We start from the raw sequence: 15,746 nt of genomic DNA on the forward strand, positions 1-15,746 counted from the left end.
GTGGCCTGATCCCAAACCACATTCCATTTCCAATGGGAGGAGTGCTGTGGACTTTGGACTTCCAGTTGTGTGGCATCTACTCGAATGATTTCATCCATCATGGCCAAAAGCTTCTTTATGTCCCAACTTTTATTTTCTGTTTGAGCACTGAAATAAATACACGTTATCACAAACTCATTGTCTGCTGTCTTTAATTTCACATTTAGCTATGTAGATATGTAAGACCATGTGAACCATATGATGAAAATACAAGCTACTTGTGCAAGCAGAGATATGTTGCATGTACACAGTGTCCAGCTCAGAATTACAACCATTACACACCAACACATAAATACAAGTGTAGAAGAGATCTTGTTACATTGTTCAGCAGACTGTCAAGAAGTTGGTAACATAGAACGTGAGACGTGACCATATCAGACTGTGTAGGCCACAAAATGTATTGGTACAGGCACCCAGACCATTCTAGGAACGGACATATCAGACAATGTCCTGTTACAGAGACAAAAATTAGATATGGTTAATGTCATCAGCTGGAGCTAAATCACGTAGCTCTCAAAAGGAAGCCCACCTCATGGAATAAAACTCCCAGATAGATGGCAGTACATCAGTTCATGATCACACCGCATTACAATCCAGTGCTTCTGCATCTTGTGGTATGGCATAATGAATTTGTGATGTGCCATAGGCACTTTGGCCCATAATGATTAAACACATCAGCAGCTGCACACAGTTCAAACCAAAAGACAGTGTAGCCAATGTAAAGGGGGGCTTACATGAAATTAACCTACCACAACATTTTCACTCACCACATGATACCACACTTGATGCATCATGGCCACCACACAACAATGAGCCTGTCCAAAGGAGTCTTCTGCACTTCCATCCTATCACTGCGCAAGCTGTCTTTACACAGGTCGTCTACACCCAAAGTCTGTGATACACATTCCCAGGAAAGATCCATGTCCACTTTTTATGTCCCAACAGCATGATCTACCTGCCAATGTCACAACTCTGAAATGCCAAAATTTTGATTTCATGGTGAACGTACCTGAACAAAGAACAAGTCAAGGAGTGAAGTTATGAAAGCATACATATGACCCAAGCCACATAGTAAATGTCTGGACAACAAATCAGACACAAACAAAGCAACATCATCAAAATGTGAATGTGTCAAAAGTTTGCTCATCAAAACCCTTTTGCATATTTTGCATGAGCATCCGCTCTCCAACTATTTCTAAAATGATACTCTACACATTATCACTACAGTTTATTGTACTGTCAAAGTCATGACGTTTCATGACATACTTCTACTCATGAGAAGAAGTTGTCGATGAGATCTTGTTGCAAATCAGCTCCTTCCTCCTCACCACCATCATTTTAGTTTGGCATTTCAGGATTCTCACCAGGTGGAACCTAAGGCTTCCCCTTCTCTGGGATGAAAGGGATATTCTTCCGCGGAGCAATGTTATGGAGCATACAGTATGCTACGTTGATCTGACAGACCTTCCCGGGGGAGTAGAGGTGGGCTCCCCCAGTCTTGTACAGACAGCAAAATCTGACCTTCAGGAGCCCAAAAGCCTGCTCCACTGCCTGCTGTGTTCTTTCATGGGCCTCGTTAAAGCGGAATTCTCCTGGCGTAGTTGGATTCCTCAGCAGTGTTAACAACCAAGGACGGTTTGGATATCGTGAGTTTTCTGTTTTGGAATGAGGCATGGGTCCCACAATGAGTCACTAACTTCATGATCATAGCACCTGACATTGCACATACAAAAGTAGGACAGATGTGACTTACCAACAGCCAGGCCATTTCTGGTTGCAGTTATGATATCAGCTGGGGTATGGTCCTGTTCCACATTACAAAGGAATTATGGGGGTTATTCTAACTTTGGAGGAGTGTTAATCCGTCCCAAAAGTGACGGTAAAGTGACGGATATACCACCAGCCGTATTACGAGTTCCATAGGATATAATGGACTCGTAATACGGCTGGTGGTAAATCCGTCACTTTTCCGTCACTTTTGGGACGGATTAACACCTCCTCCAAAGTTAGAATAACCCCCTATGTGCTGAACCAGGGAGCCACGCACAGATGTTTGGGATGTAGAGACCTTACAAGCGACAACTTGCAAATTGATAGAATGGAAGTTCTTCCTGTTTCAATAGACTTGCTCACTGGCCTGCAGTGGCACTAAGGCAATATGTGTGCCATCGATGGCTCCAACCACATGTGGGAGGCAAACAAAAATCATACATATCTACCTTCACTTTGGCCAAATCCTCACATCTGGGGAACATGTCATAGCTGTCAATGTATTTCATCAGTGCCGGTAGCACGTCTTTTAACACACTACTGAACATAGGTTGGGACATGCCACCAGATATGGCCGCTGTATGTTGGAAGGACCCGTGGACAGCAAGTGTAATATTGACATGAGTCTCACAACTGGTGGTATGCATGTTGGATTGGTGTTTTCAGGCATTATTTCTGGCTCCAACTGACAACATATTTCTACAATACTTTGCTGATTCAGATGGAACTGCTTGATGATGTGACGTTCTTCCATGGTTTGAAGGTCTGCCAATGGATGGTGGACTGGAGCTTGTCACCTCCTCCCTCAGTCAGGATACCTATTTGTGACATCAAATGTGTTGGAGCATTAGTCGATGTTTACACACCAACATACATGATGTATGGGATAAAATTCAATGTGAGAATGCAGGAATGACTGCAAAAACATTGCACCCATTACACATGAAAGCTGTGTACTACTCAAGGGCCAGATGTGTAAACAACATGAATTTAGGCATCACCCAACTATCTGCTCCTCATATGCCACTCAAAATTTGAGAGTCAATTCTGACAGCAAAAAATGTCATCACTGGCATTGAACCGGCAACTGCCGTTTTATGCCATCTGTGAGCAGCAACACACGACACTGTTGAATGTGTAATAGAAACAACACAACAAGGCTGCTTTAGGATGTAGGGGATGCTCATACACATATGTGTGTGTTGTGACGCATTTATCAGAGCCAAATACTGTATTTCCAACCACCAAAATGGCAGATGCCTGACCTACTTCCCTGGACATTAGGAACTGCCTGTGGCCACAGGCAGAATTCATCTGCACTATGGTGGACACAGCATAGGTTAACATTGTTGCCTGTGGCGGTCGAGGGACAATGGCTGTGCCCTTCGGCGGTGATGACAGTGTACGTGGCATACGTGTATATTGCGTTTTGCAAATTCACTCACTTCACTCCTGACACTGATGCCATCCACCCCTCCACTACTTCAGCTGTTGTGTGCCACCTATGAGAGCAATCATGCCACACCAAGCAGGTGAAAGGGCCCTTGCCTTCTCTCCAGAGGAGTTGGAGAAGCTCCTAGAAGACCTCTATTCCCTGTACGGTCAGCTCTATGGCTCATCTTTCTGGTCAGCGTTTGTCGCTCCCTGCTGCATGGCTCTACCTGCTGCTGCCACTTCGACCTATCTGCTTCTGTTTTTCCCTGCTTTTTCTCTTGATTTTTATTACTTTTTCTTGTCTGTCCTCCTTGACGCTTCCAGTGCCTTTCCCTGTTGCCACTTTCTCGCACCTCCCTCCCTGCTGCTGCTGCCCCTGCGGACTGCCCCCGCCCACAAAGTACTTTTCCTACCCTTCCATCTCCCAGCTGTCCAGACCCTCCCCCCTCCCTCCCCTTCTTAAGCTGAGCAGTGGGGGGCGACTCCACTGATCTTTCTGGTCAGTGTTTGTCACTCCCCCCTGCGTGGCTCCACCGGCTGCTGCCACCGCAGCATATCTGCTTCTGTCTTTTCCTGCTTTTTCTCTTGTTTTTTTTACTCTTTTCTCTTGTCTGTCCTCTGCCACTTTCTTCACTTTTCTCAGCGCCTTTCCCCATTGCCGCTTTCCTATACTTCTGTCCCTGCCACTGCTGCCCCTGCGCCCCCACCCACAAAGTGCTTTTTCCGCCCTCCCATCTCCCAGCTGTCCAGACCCTCCCACCTCCCTCCCCTTCTTAAGGGTGGCCACTGCAAGACCTTGTGCAGCAGGTGCGCTTCACCAAAGGCAAGCCCCTCTATATCTGTCCGTGTCTGGACCATGCCCTGCACCACAGACCCTGGTTCTCGCTCCTTCCATCAGTACGATGCCAACACCCTACGTGCCCTGAAGCCAAAAAGATCCCCAGCCTGCCCCTTAGCTGATCCAAGGGACACTCATGGACTGTTCTTGTGCAGTTCATGTTCCTGTACCCTCCACTGACCACCACTCATTCCGGCACCAAGCCTAGACAGCCATCTCAAGTGCATACTCCTCAACACACGCTCCCTTGTCAAGCATTCAGTAGAGGTCTGCGACCTCCTCAACTCAATCGCCCCAGACATCACCTTCCTCATGGAGACCTGGCTCACCCCCACTTCAGCCCCGACCATCACCACGGCCATTCCACATGACTACAAGATCATCCACAAGGACAGAGCCAACCGTTCGTGAAGCGGTATTGTCATAGTTTACAAGAACATCTTCAAAATAACAACCAACGAGTCACAGAACCAGCCAAAGCATGAACACTTACACTTCCCAATACAGACCAACCTGACCACCTTCCTCCATGACATGCTCATCTACAGACCACTCGGACCCCAGCCTCAATTCAGAAAAGCTATCGCCGACCTTGTTGCCCCCAAAAACACTCTCCTCCACTGACTACGTCCTACTCAGCAACCTCAGCTTCCAGCTTGATATCCACAATGACCCCAACACCACAAGCCTCTTGGACAACCTCGCAACATTAGGCCTCAAGCAACTTGTCAGCACCCCCACTTACTCAGCTGGGCTAACCCTGGACCCCATCTTCTCAGCAGGGAACAACATCACCATCTCTCACACCTCTGAATATCATTGGATCGACCACTGGTGCATCCACTTCACCTTCACGAAGAAAACTGCAAACCACTTTGCCCCCCTGACAGATGCTGGGGTAAAGTCACAGAAGCAGAACTCACTGATGCACTCAGCCACTCCTCCCACCGGATGCAGCAAATGTGAATGAAGTTGCATGTAACCTACACCGCTGGATCATTGAAGGTGCCAACAGTGTAGCTCCTTTCAGAAAACCCACAGGAAACCAGCAAAGAAAGACACCCAGATGGTTCACGGCAGGCCTACAAGAATCCAAATGCTCCTGAAGATGACTGGAAAAATGCAATCACAGAGCACCACCAGAAAAATAGAGTAATTAGGGAAGCCACCATTTTAGAACAACTCTGCACCAGCGCCCACTACAGCAAGAAGCTCTTCATCATTGTCAAAAAAACATCTCAGTCCTCCATTCCTCTCAAGACCTCTGCAACAACTTTGCCACCTTCTTCCACTGGCAAATTTAGAACATTTATGAAGGTTTAAAGAAACAAAATCCACCCGCCTCACCCACTAACACCACCACAGACCCCACGGCACACCAGATCTTGAACTCCTGGGCCCCCATCATGACAGAGGAAACCCGGAGACTCATGAACTCCATCCACACAGGAGCACCCTAGGATCTAAGCCCTCATCACATTTTCAACCTAGCCAGTGCCACCACTGCACCAGAGCTCTGCTGGGACTGTCAACTGATCCTTTGAGACTGCCACCTTCCTATCCGACTTGCCAAGATCAACCTGCTACTGAACACACCTACCGCTGACCCAAGGGAGGTGAAGAATTACAGACTCATCTCTCTGCTACCTTTCTCAGCCAAAGTAATGTAAAAGGGCATCAACCAGCAACTCACCAAATGCCTTGAGACACACTAGATCCTAGACCCATCCCAATCCTGACTTAGGAGCAACCACAGTGCCGAAACAGCATTCCTAGCTGCTATCCATGAGAAATGTGCCATACTGGACCAGGAGGACACAGCCGCACTCATTCTCTTCGACCTCTCTGCCTCATTTGACACCATATCCCACTTCACCCTCTGTACCGGACTCCATGAAGCCCACATCCCTAATGAAGCACTGAAATGGATCAGATGCTTCCTTACTGGAAGAACACAGAGGGACAGATTTAGGAAAAGGTGGTGCTGCACCCAATATAGCGTCACTTTTCTTGTGTCCTTCAGCGCCCCCTACCACCACCATGCGTGTTCCATATTCAAAATACGGTGTACCATGCCACAGGGTAGGGGGCAATAGCATCAAAAATGTTGACGCTATTGATGTACTGTCCAGGGTTTGCACCAAACTTTTGGTGCTAACCCTGAACAGTACTTAAGGGCCCATTGTAGAAAAATAGTGTGCCCTCTTTTAACGTTTGTTCTAAGCAGACATAAAAAATGATGCAAAAAATGATGCAAAGAAAACTTTTAGATTTCTTTGCACCATTTTTACAGCCATCCTAACAGGGGAATGTCCTGTGCATACATTATGCAGGCATAATGTGGTACAAGGGGTTACAAAGTGGTGCAATTCATGCATTGCGCCACTTTGTTAATATAGCACAGTGATTTTTTAAGCCTAAAACCACATTAGCGTAAAAGCAATGATGCTACTGTGGCGCTACAGCTTCTTACGTCTGCGCCAGAGTGTAAGACTACCACCGTTCACATCAGAACCCAAATAAACATGCTGCGGAGTACCACAAGAATCCTCACTCAGCCCAACATTTATCAACATTTACATGGCCCGTTCACCAAAATCATCCGATTACACCACCTAAACGTCGTCTCCTATGCGAATGATACCCAACTGATCCTCTCCTTGACTGACAACCCAGCTAAGGCCAAGAGAAATTTCCATAACAGAATAAGAGCAGTTGCTGCCTGGATGGAAGCTAGCTCCCTGAAACTCAACTTGGGTAAGACGTAGATCCTTGTACTTGGTACCACCCCCTCCACCTGGAACGACTCCTGGTGGCCTAGAGCACTGGGCAACATCCCCGCTCCCACGACCACACATGCAACCTGGGCATTATCCTGTACTCCTCTCTGTCCATGACCCCCCAAGTCAATGCCGTCTCATCATCATGCTTCCACACCCTTCGGCTCTTTCGAAAGATCTTCAAGTGGATCTCCACTAAGATGAGAGCGACAGACACCCACACACTCGTCAGTTGCAAACTGTACTATGACAACGCACTTGAGGCCAGCATCACAAAGAAACTGCAATCAAGACTACAAAGAATCCAGAATGCAGCAGCCAAGCTCATCCTGGACATCCCCTGAACAGCTACATCTCCTCCCACCTCAAAGACCTACATTGGCTCCCGGTCAAAAAACGCATCACTTACAAGCTTCTGACACAAACCTACAAGGCACTACACAACATAGGACCGGCGTACCTCAACCAACGCCTCACGTTCTATGCACCCAAAACAAAACTCCATTCTTCCAAGCTTGCTCTCGCAGCCATTCCCAGAATCTGAAAAAGCACAGCAGTGGGAACATCCTTCTCCTACCTCGCATCCCAGACATGGAAATTGCTACCACTCAAACTCAGACAAACTGCACACTGAAGCAATTCAGGAAGGACCTCAAGACCTGGCTATTCAAGTGAACAGCATGCCCGCAACATCGCTTTGAGACCCTACAGGTGATAAGTCAATCTTTAGAAGCACTGATCGATTGATTGATTGATTGACCAGACAATCAGGTAAGAAACTCACAGTCATATTTGCCTCTGTTCAACACTATCCTTTCCCGCTCACAGGCTACAATGTGCCTCTGTATGCCAGTTAGACTTTTTGTGTGGCAGTTGTCACATTTTGTGTGGCATAAATGGAATGTACATGGTGCAGGTAGTGGAGAAATGTACTGTATGTATTGAACATTAACATTGTGTTGCGTGATGTGTGTTAAACCTAGATCATCCTTGTATTTCACTCATATGTCTAAGCAAGGAGACTTTACAGCCATACAATGACACATATTTGGATATGATGGTTGTAATTTTCAAACAACATACATGTGCATCACAATGTGAGCTAAGTATGTATACTGTTTGAGTCGTTTGAGGATCTTGTAAGCAATATGTATAGTGCCACAGATCATTTAGCCCACATCTGGCCTTGCCAAACTATTATATGAGAAGCATATAAAAACTAATTATGGCCTTCAGAGTGCCACACTAGCCACAACCCACATTGATGATGGCCACATGATGTACTGTCATGCTTGGAAGTGATAGAAACGTGAGCGTCATGTAGGTTCTGTAACCTTAGCCTGCAGAGATCACGGTCTGTCAAATGTATCTCCCAGTATGGGTAGTCCCATAAGTCCTGATTGAGTCTTTCCCTTCCGATTTCAGAGATGTGGGCCCCACTGCGTTACATCTGTTTTGTTTCCCCATGAACTACAGCTGTGTGACATTGGTATGTTGACATCACAATGTAAATAAGCATTTTGGCACGTTAATGTCTAATACATTTGTTCAAAATGACAGCCAGACTCCTGATTGTTTTGTGCAATAACTGTGTTTATTACAGTGCTCTATATTGGTGGTTGGTTGCAAATCGGTGAGGGGTGATGGTTGAGGATTGTCCATGGCAGAGTCCAGACTATTTGTATCACAGGTGCATTGCCAAATGCCTGTGGAAAGTGGAGCAGGGGCAGTTTAAGGATGGACAGGGTGACAATGTGGGACAGTGGGATGACAATCAGGGAGGTATCCTTTCCTGGCGGGGGTCTTGGCATCTTACTCTGTCTTCTTCCTGGATCTCAGGGCCCGCTCGCGGGGTGGTTCTCCTTCTGCAGGGGGTGGGGTGCTGGTGGCCTGTTGGTCCTGTGGCGGGGCCTCCTCTCGACTAGCGCCGGCAGAGGTGGTAGCCAGTTCTTGGTCCATGCTAGGGTCAGGGGCCCTTTGTGGTGCCACAGTGTCCCACAATGTGGTGACTATCAGATTCAGAGCCCCAACAATGTTGCCCAGGGCGGATCTGATGGTTCGTAGTTCCTCCCTGAACCCCACATACTGTTCCTCCTGCAGGAGCTGGATCTCCTGAAACCTGGCCAGTACCGTCGCCATCGTCTCCTGGGAATGATGGTAGGCTCCCATGATGGAGGAGAGGGCCTTGTGGAGAGTGGGTTCCCTGGGCCTGTCCCCCCCCTGTCGCACAGCAGCCCTCCCAGTTCCCCTGTTTCCCTGGGCCTCTGTCTCCTGGACCGGGTGCCCACTACCACTGCCCCCAGGTCCCTGTTGTTGTTGGGGTGGTGGGTTAACCTGGGTGCCTGTAGTGGTGGACACACCGCTGATTGACGAGTCCTGGAGACAGAGGTATGGGCCCGCTGAGGGGAGGCTGTGCTGGTGTTCCCAGAGGGGGGAAGGTCTGCTGTGGCCTGTGGCTGTCTGAGGGGAACCGACTGTCCCGAGGTCCCCGATGGGCCGGGCTGGTCATCTGGATCCAGGTCGACAGAGGTGCTGTCATCACTGTGGGCCTCTTCTAGGGGTGGAGTGGACATTTATGGACCCTCCTGCTCGGTGACGTGGCGTTCTGGTCCTGCAGGGGTATAAAGGGATGGTTATTGCATCTGTGTGTGCCATAGCGTGCAATGGGTGGGTGCCCGTGTACCCCAGAGCTTGCATTCCTGTGTGGGGGCTTTTGTGACGGTGGTTTGGGGGGGGATGGGGATGTGCAATGGCCATGCTTTGGTGATGGGTGTCCATGCTTTGTGGTCGCATGCAGGGCTTGCAGTTGGTATGGGTGGGTTGTGATGGTGAGACATTTGCAAGGAGTAGGTGTGATGGGGGGAGGGTGTGGCTGGGGGTATGAGTTGGCATGCTTGTGGGGTGTGGGGGATGAAGTAGTGAAGATGAGACTTACCAGAGTCCATTCCTCCAGACACTCCGCCGAGGCCCTCAGGATGCAGGATCGCCAAGACCTGCTCCTCCCATGTTGTAAATTCTGGGGGAGGAGGTGGTGGACCGCCGCCAGTCCGCTGAACCGCGATGTTGTGCCTGGATACCATTGAACGCACCTTCCCCCGTAGGTCGTTCCACCGCTTCCTGATGTCGTCCCTATTTCTTGGGGGCTGTCCCACAGCATTGACCCTGTCGACTATTCTGCTCCATAGCTCCATCTTCCTGGCAATGGAGGTGTGCTGCACCTGTGTTCTGAAGAGCTGTGGATTTACCCGTGCGATTTCCTCCACCATGACCCTGAGTTCATCCTCAGAAAACCTGGGGTGTCTTTGCGGTGCCATGGGGTGGTGTGGGGGATGTGTGGGGTGGATTGTGTGGTGCTAAGTGTGGTGATGTGTATTGGTGTGTTGTGTGAAGTGCGTGGTAATATTGCTGGGTGAATGTAATATGCGCGTCTGGGTGCTCGGATATCTATTTCTCAGTGCGTGGTACCGATTCTCTAGGAGTGGAGGTTTGTGGGTGTGTGTTTTATATTGTAATGGCTGTGTGGGAGTGGTGTGTGTATGTGTATCAGGTGTGTGTATTTCAAATTGTCCAATGTGGCTGTGTTTAGTAAGAGTGTGTGTATTTTGAGCGCGGCGGTGTGTACCGACAATGGAATACCGCGGTTGAAAGACCGCCGCATGGATTCGTTTGTTGTGACAGTGTGGGCGTATTTATGTTGGCGTGACGGTGGAGGTTTGGTCATCGCCAGTTTCTCGCTGACCTTTGGTGTGGTGGACTTTTGTGGATGTCTGTATTTTGGCGGTTTGCCTGTTGTGGGTCAGAATGACCGTGGCGGTTTACCGCGGCCGCGGCGGTATGGTGGCGGTCTTCTGACAGCGGTAAGAGGCTTTTACCGCCGATGTTGGAATGACCGCCTGAGTGTCCAGGACCCATTTGGAGAGGGCAGCCTTTGCCAAGGGCACAAGTTTGTGTGGGTAGGGTGCATGGGAAGGATGCTGTGGGCTACCCGAGTAAGGCCAATTGGGCTGCTGTTGGACAGTACACCATCAGCTCCATCTTGGGGGTCTATCAGGAGTCCCAAGGAGTGATGGGCCAGGTGTTGACTGAATTCTGGGAAATTAATCAGCTTCAGAAAGTCATGATAGAAAAAATGGATGCCCACAATGACAACATTGGCACCTTAACAGGGGTGCTGAGGGAAATCAATACTACCCTGAGCAGGGTTTTTATCCCACCATCTACCCCCTCCTGTGGGCCAACTACATCAAGTCCAAGAACATCTGCAGCAGCCACAGGAAGGGAGGCCCTGCCAAAGACACAACCACCCTCAGACACCCCTGCCTCTGCAGCATGTGATTCCCCCCAAGCAAGCAGCAAAGAATCCAGGAGGTGCAGATAGCAAGACACCCCCCACTGCCAGCAAGTAACCTCTTCCTTAATGTTCTTCTTTGTGTGTCACACATTCATTCTGTGGCCTGATCCCAAACCACATTCCATTTCCAATGGGAGGAGTGCTGTGGACTTTGGACTTCCAGTTGTGTGGCATCTACTCGAATGATTTCATCCATCATGGCCAAACGCTTCTTTATGTCCCAACTTTTCTTTTCTTTTTGAGCACTGAAATAAATACACGTTATCACAAACTCATTGTCTGCTGTCTTTAATTTCACATTTAGCTATGTAGATATGTAAGACCATGTGAACCATATGATGAAGATACAAGCTACTTGTGCAAGCAGAGATATGTTGCATGTACACAGTGTCCAGCTCAGAATTACAACCATTACACACCAACACATAAATACAAGTGTAGAAGAGATCTTGTTACATTGTTCAGCAGACTGTCAAGAAGTCGGTAACATAGAAAGTGAGACGTGACCATATCAGACTGTGTAGGCCACAAAATGTATTGGTACAGGCACCCATACCATTCTAGGAACGGACATATCAGACAATGTCCTGTTACAGAGACAAAAATTAGATATGGTTAATGTCGTCAGCTGGAGCTAAATCACGTAGCTCTCAAAAGGAAGCCCACCTCATGGAATAAAACTCCCAGATAGATGGCAGTACATCAGTTCATGATCACACCGCATTACAATCCAGTGCTTCTGCATCTTGTGGTATGGCATAATGAATTTGTGATGTGCCATAGGCACTTTAGCCCATAATGATTAAACACATCAGCAGCTGCACACAGTTCAAACCAAAAGACAGTGTAGCCAATGTAAAGGGGGGCTTACATGAAATTAACCTACCACAACATTTTCACTCACCACATGATACCACACTTGATGCATCATGGCCACCACACAACAATGAGCATGTCCAAAGGAGTCTTCTGCACTTCCATCCTATCACTGCGCAAGCTGTCTTGACACAGGTCGTCTACACCCAAAGTCTGTGATACACATTCCCAGGAAAGATCCATGTCCACTTTTTATGTCCCAACAGCATGATCTACCTGCCAATGTCACAACTCTGAAATGCCAAAATGTTGATTTCATGGTGAACGTACCTGAACAAAGAACAAGTCAAGGAGTGAAGTTATGAAAGCATACATATGACCCAAGCCACATAGTAAATGTCTGGACAACAAATCAGACACAAACAAAGCAACATCATCAAAATGTGAATGTGTCAAAAGTTTGCTCATCAAAACCCTTTTGCATATTTTGCATGAGCATCCGCTCTCCAACTATTTCTAAAATGATACTCTACACATTATCACAACTACAGTTTATTGTACTGTCAAAGTCATGACGTTTCATGACATACTTCTACTCATGAGAAGAAGTTGTCGATGAGATCTTGTTGCAAATCAGCTCCTTCCTCCTCACCACCATCATTTTAGTTTGGCATTTCAGGATTCTCACCCGGTGGAACCTAAGGCTTCCCCTTCTCTGGGATGAAAGGGATATTCTTCCGCGGAGCAATGTTATGGAGCATACATTATGCTACGTTGATCTGACATACCTTCCCGGGGGAGTAGAGGTGGGCTCCCCAGTCTTGTACAGACAGCAAAATCTGACCTTCAGGAGCCCAAAAGCCTGCTCCACTGCCTGCTGTGTTCTTTCATGGGCCTCGTTAAAGCGGAATTCTCCTGGCGTAGTTGGATTCCTCAGCAGTGTTAACAACCAAGGACGGTTTGGATATCATGAGTTTTCTGTTTTGGAATGAGGCATGGGTCCCACAATGAGTCACTAACTTCATGATCATAGCACCTGACATTGCACATACAAAAGTAGGACAGATGTGACTTACCAACAGCCAGGCCATTTCTGGTTGCAGTTATGATATCAGCTGGGGTATGGTCCTGTTCCACATTACAAAGGAATTATGTGCTGAACCAGGGAGCCACGCACAGATGTTTGGGATGTAGAGACCTTACAAGCAGACAACTTGCAAATTGATAGAATGGAAGTTCTTCCTGTTTCAATAGACTTGCTCACTGGCCTGCAGTGGCACTAAGGCAATATGTGTGCCATAGATGGCTCCAACCACATGTGGGAGGCAACCAAAATCATACATATCTACCTTCACTTTGGCCAAATCCTCACATCTGGGGAACATGTCATAGCTGTCAATGTATTTCATCAGTGCCGGTAGCACGTCTTTTAACACACTACTGAACATAGGTTGGGACATGCCACCAGATATGGCCGCTGTATGTTGGAAGGACCCGTGGACAGCAAGTGTAATATTGACATGAGTCTCACAACTGGTGGTATGCATGTTGGATTGGTGTTTTCAGGCATTAGTTCTGGCTCCAACTGACAACATATTTCTACAATACTTTGCTGATTCAGATGGAACTGCTTGATGATGTGACGTTCTTCCATGGTTTGAAGGTCTGCCAATGGATGGTGGACTGGAGCTTGTCACCTCCTCCCTCTGTCAGGATACCTATTTGTGACATCAAATGTGTTGGAGCATTAGTCGATGTTTACACACCAACATACATGATGTATGGGATAAAATTCAATGTGAGAATGCAGGAATGACTGCAAAAACATTGCACCCATTACACATGAAAGCTGTGTACTACTCAAGGGCCAGATGTGTAAACAACATGAATTTAGGCATCACCCAACTATCTGCTCCTCATATGCCACTCAAAATTTGAGAGTCAATTCTGACAGCAAAAAATGCCATCACTGGCATTGAACCGGCAACTGCCGTTTTATGCCATCTGTGAGCAGCAACACACGACACTGTTGAATGTGTAATAGAAACAACACAACAAGGCTGCTTTAGGATGTAGGGGATGCTCATACACATATGTGTGTGTTGTGACACATTTATCAGAGCCAAATACTGTATTTCCAACCACCAAAATGGCAGATGCCTGACCTACTTCCCTGGACATTAGGAACTGCCTGTGGCCACAGGCAGAATTCATCTGCACTATGGTGGACACAGCATAGGTTAACATTGTTGCCTGTGGCGGTCGAGGGACAATGGCTGTGCCCTTCGGCGGTGATGACAGTGTACGTGGCATACGTGTATATTGCGTTTTGCAAATTCACTCACTTCACTCCTGACACTGATGCCATCCACCCCTCCACTACTTCAGCTGTTGTGTGCCACCTATGAGAGCAATCATGCCACACCAAGCAGGTGAAAGGGCCCTTGCCTTCTCTCCAGAGGAGTTGGAGAAGCTCCTAGAAGACCTCTATTCCCTGTACGGTCAGCTCTATGGCTCATCTTTCTGGTCAGCGTTTGTCGCTCCCTGCTGCATGGCTCTACCTGCTGCTGCCACTTCGACCTATCTGCTTCTGTTTTTCCCTGCTTTTTCTCTTGATTTTCATTACTTTTTCTTGTCTGTCCTCCTTGACGCTTCCAGTGCCTTTCCCTGTTGCCACTTTCTCGCACCTCCCTCCCTGCTGCTGCTGCCCCTGCGGACTGCCCCCGCCCACAAAGTACTTTTCCTACCCTTCCATCTCCCAGCTGTCCAGACCCTCCCGCCTCCCTCCCCTTCTTAAGCTGAGCAGTGGGGGGCGACTCCACTGATCTTTCTGGTCAGTGTTTGTCACTCCCCCCTGCGTGGCTCCACCGGCTGCTGCCACCGCAGCATATCTGCATCTGTCTTTTCCTGGTTTTTCTCTTGTTTTTTTTACTCTTTTCTCTTGTCTGTCCTCTGCCACTTTCTTCACTTTTCTCAGCGCCTTTCCCCATTGCCGCTTTCCTATACTTCTGTCCCTGCCACGGCTGCCCCTGCGCCCCCACCCACAAAGTGCTTTTTCCGCCCTCCCATCTCCCAGCTGTCCAGACCCTCCCACCTCCCTCCCCTTCTTAAGGGTGGCCACTGCAAGACCTTGTGCAGCAGGTGCGCTTCACCAAAGGCAAGGCCCTCTATATCTGTCCGTGTCTGGACCATGCCCTGCATCACAGACCCTGGTTCTCGCTCCTTCCATCAGTACGATGCCAACACCCTACGTGCCCTTAGCTGATCCAAGGGACACTCATGGACTGTTCTTGTGCAGTTCATGTTCCTGTACCCTCCACTGACCACCACTCATTCCCGCACCAAGCCTAGACAGCCATATCAAGTGCATACTCCTCAACACACGCTCCCTTGTCAAGCATTCAGTAGAGGTCTGCGACCTCCTCAACTCAATCGCCCCAGACATCACCTTCCTCATGGAGACCTGGCTCACCCCCACTTCAGCCCCGACCATCACCACGGCCATTCCACATGACTACAAGATCATCCACAAGGACAGAGCCAATCGTCCGTGAAGCGGTATTGTCATAGTTTACAAGAACATCTTCCACATAACAACCAACGAGTCACAGAACCAGCCAAAGCATGAACACTTACACTTCCCAATACAGACCAACCTGACCACCTTCCTCCATGACATGCTCATCTACAGACCACTCGGACCCCAGCCTCAATTCAG

The sequence above is a fragment of the Pleurodeles waltl genome, chromosome 8 (assembly GCF_031143425.1).
Source record: "Pleurodeles waltl isolate 20211129_DDA chromosome 8, aPleWal1.hap1.20221129, whole genome shotgun sequence".
NCBI lineage: Eukaryota > Metazoa > Chordata > Amphibia > Caudata > Salamandridae > Pleurodeles > Pleurodeles waltl.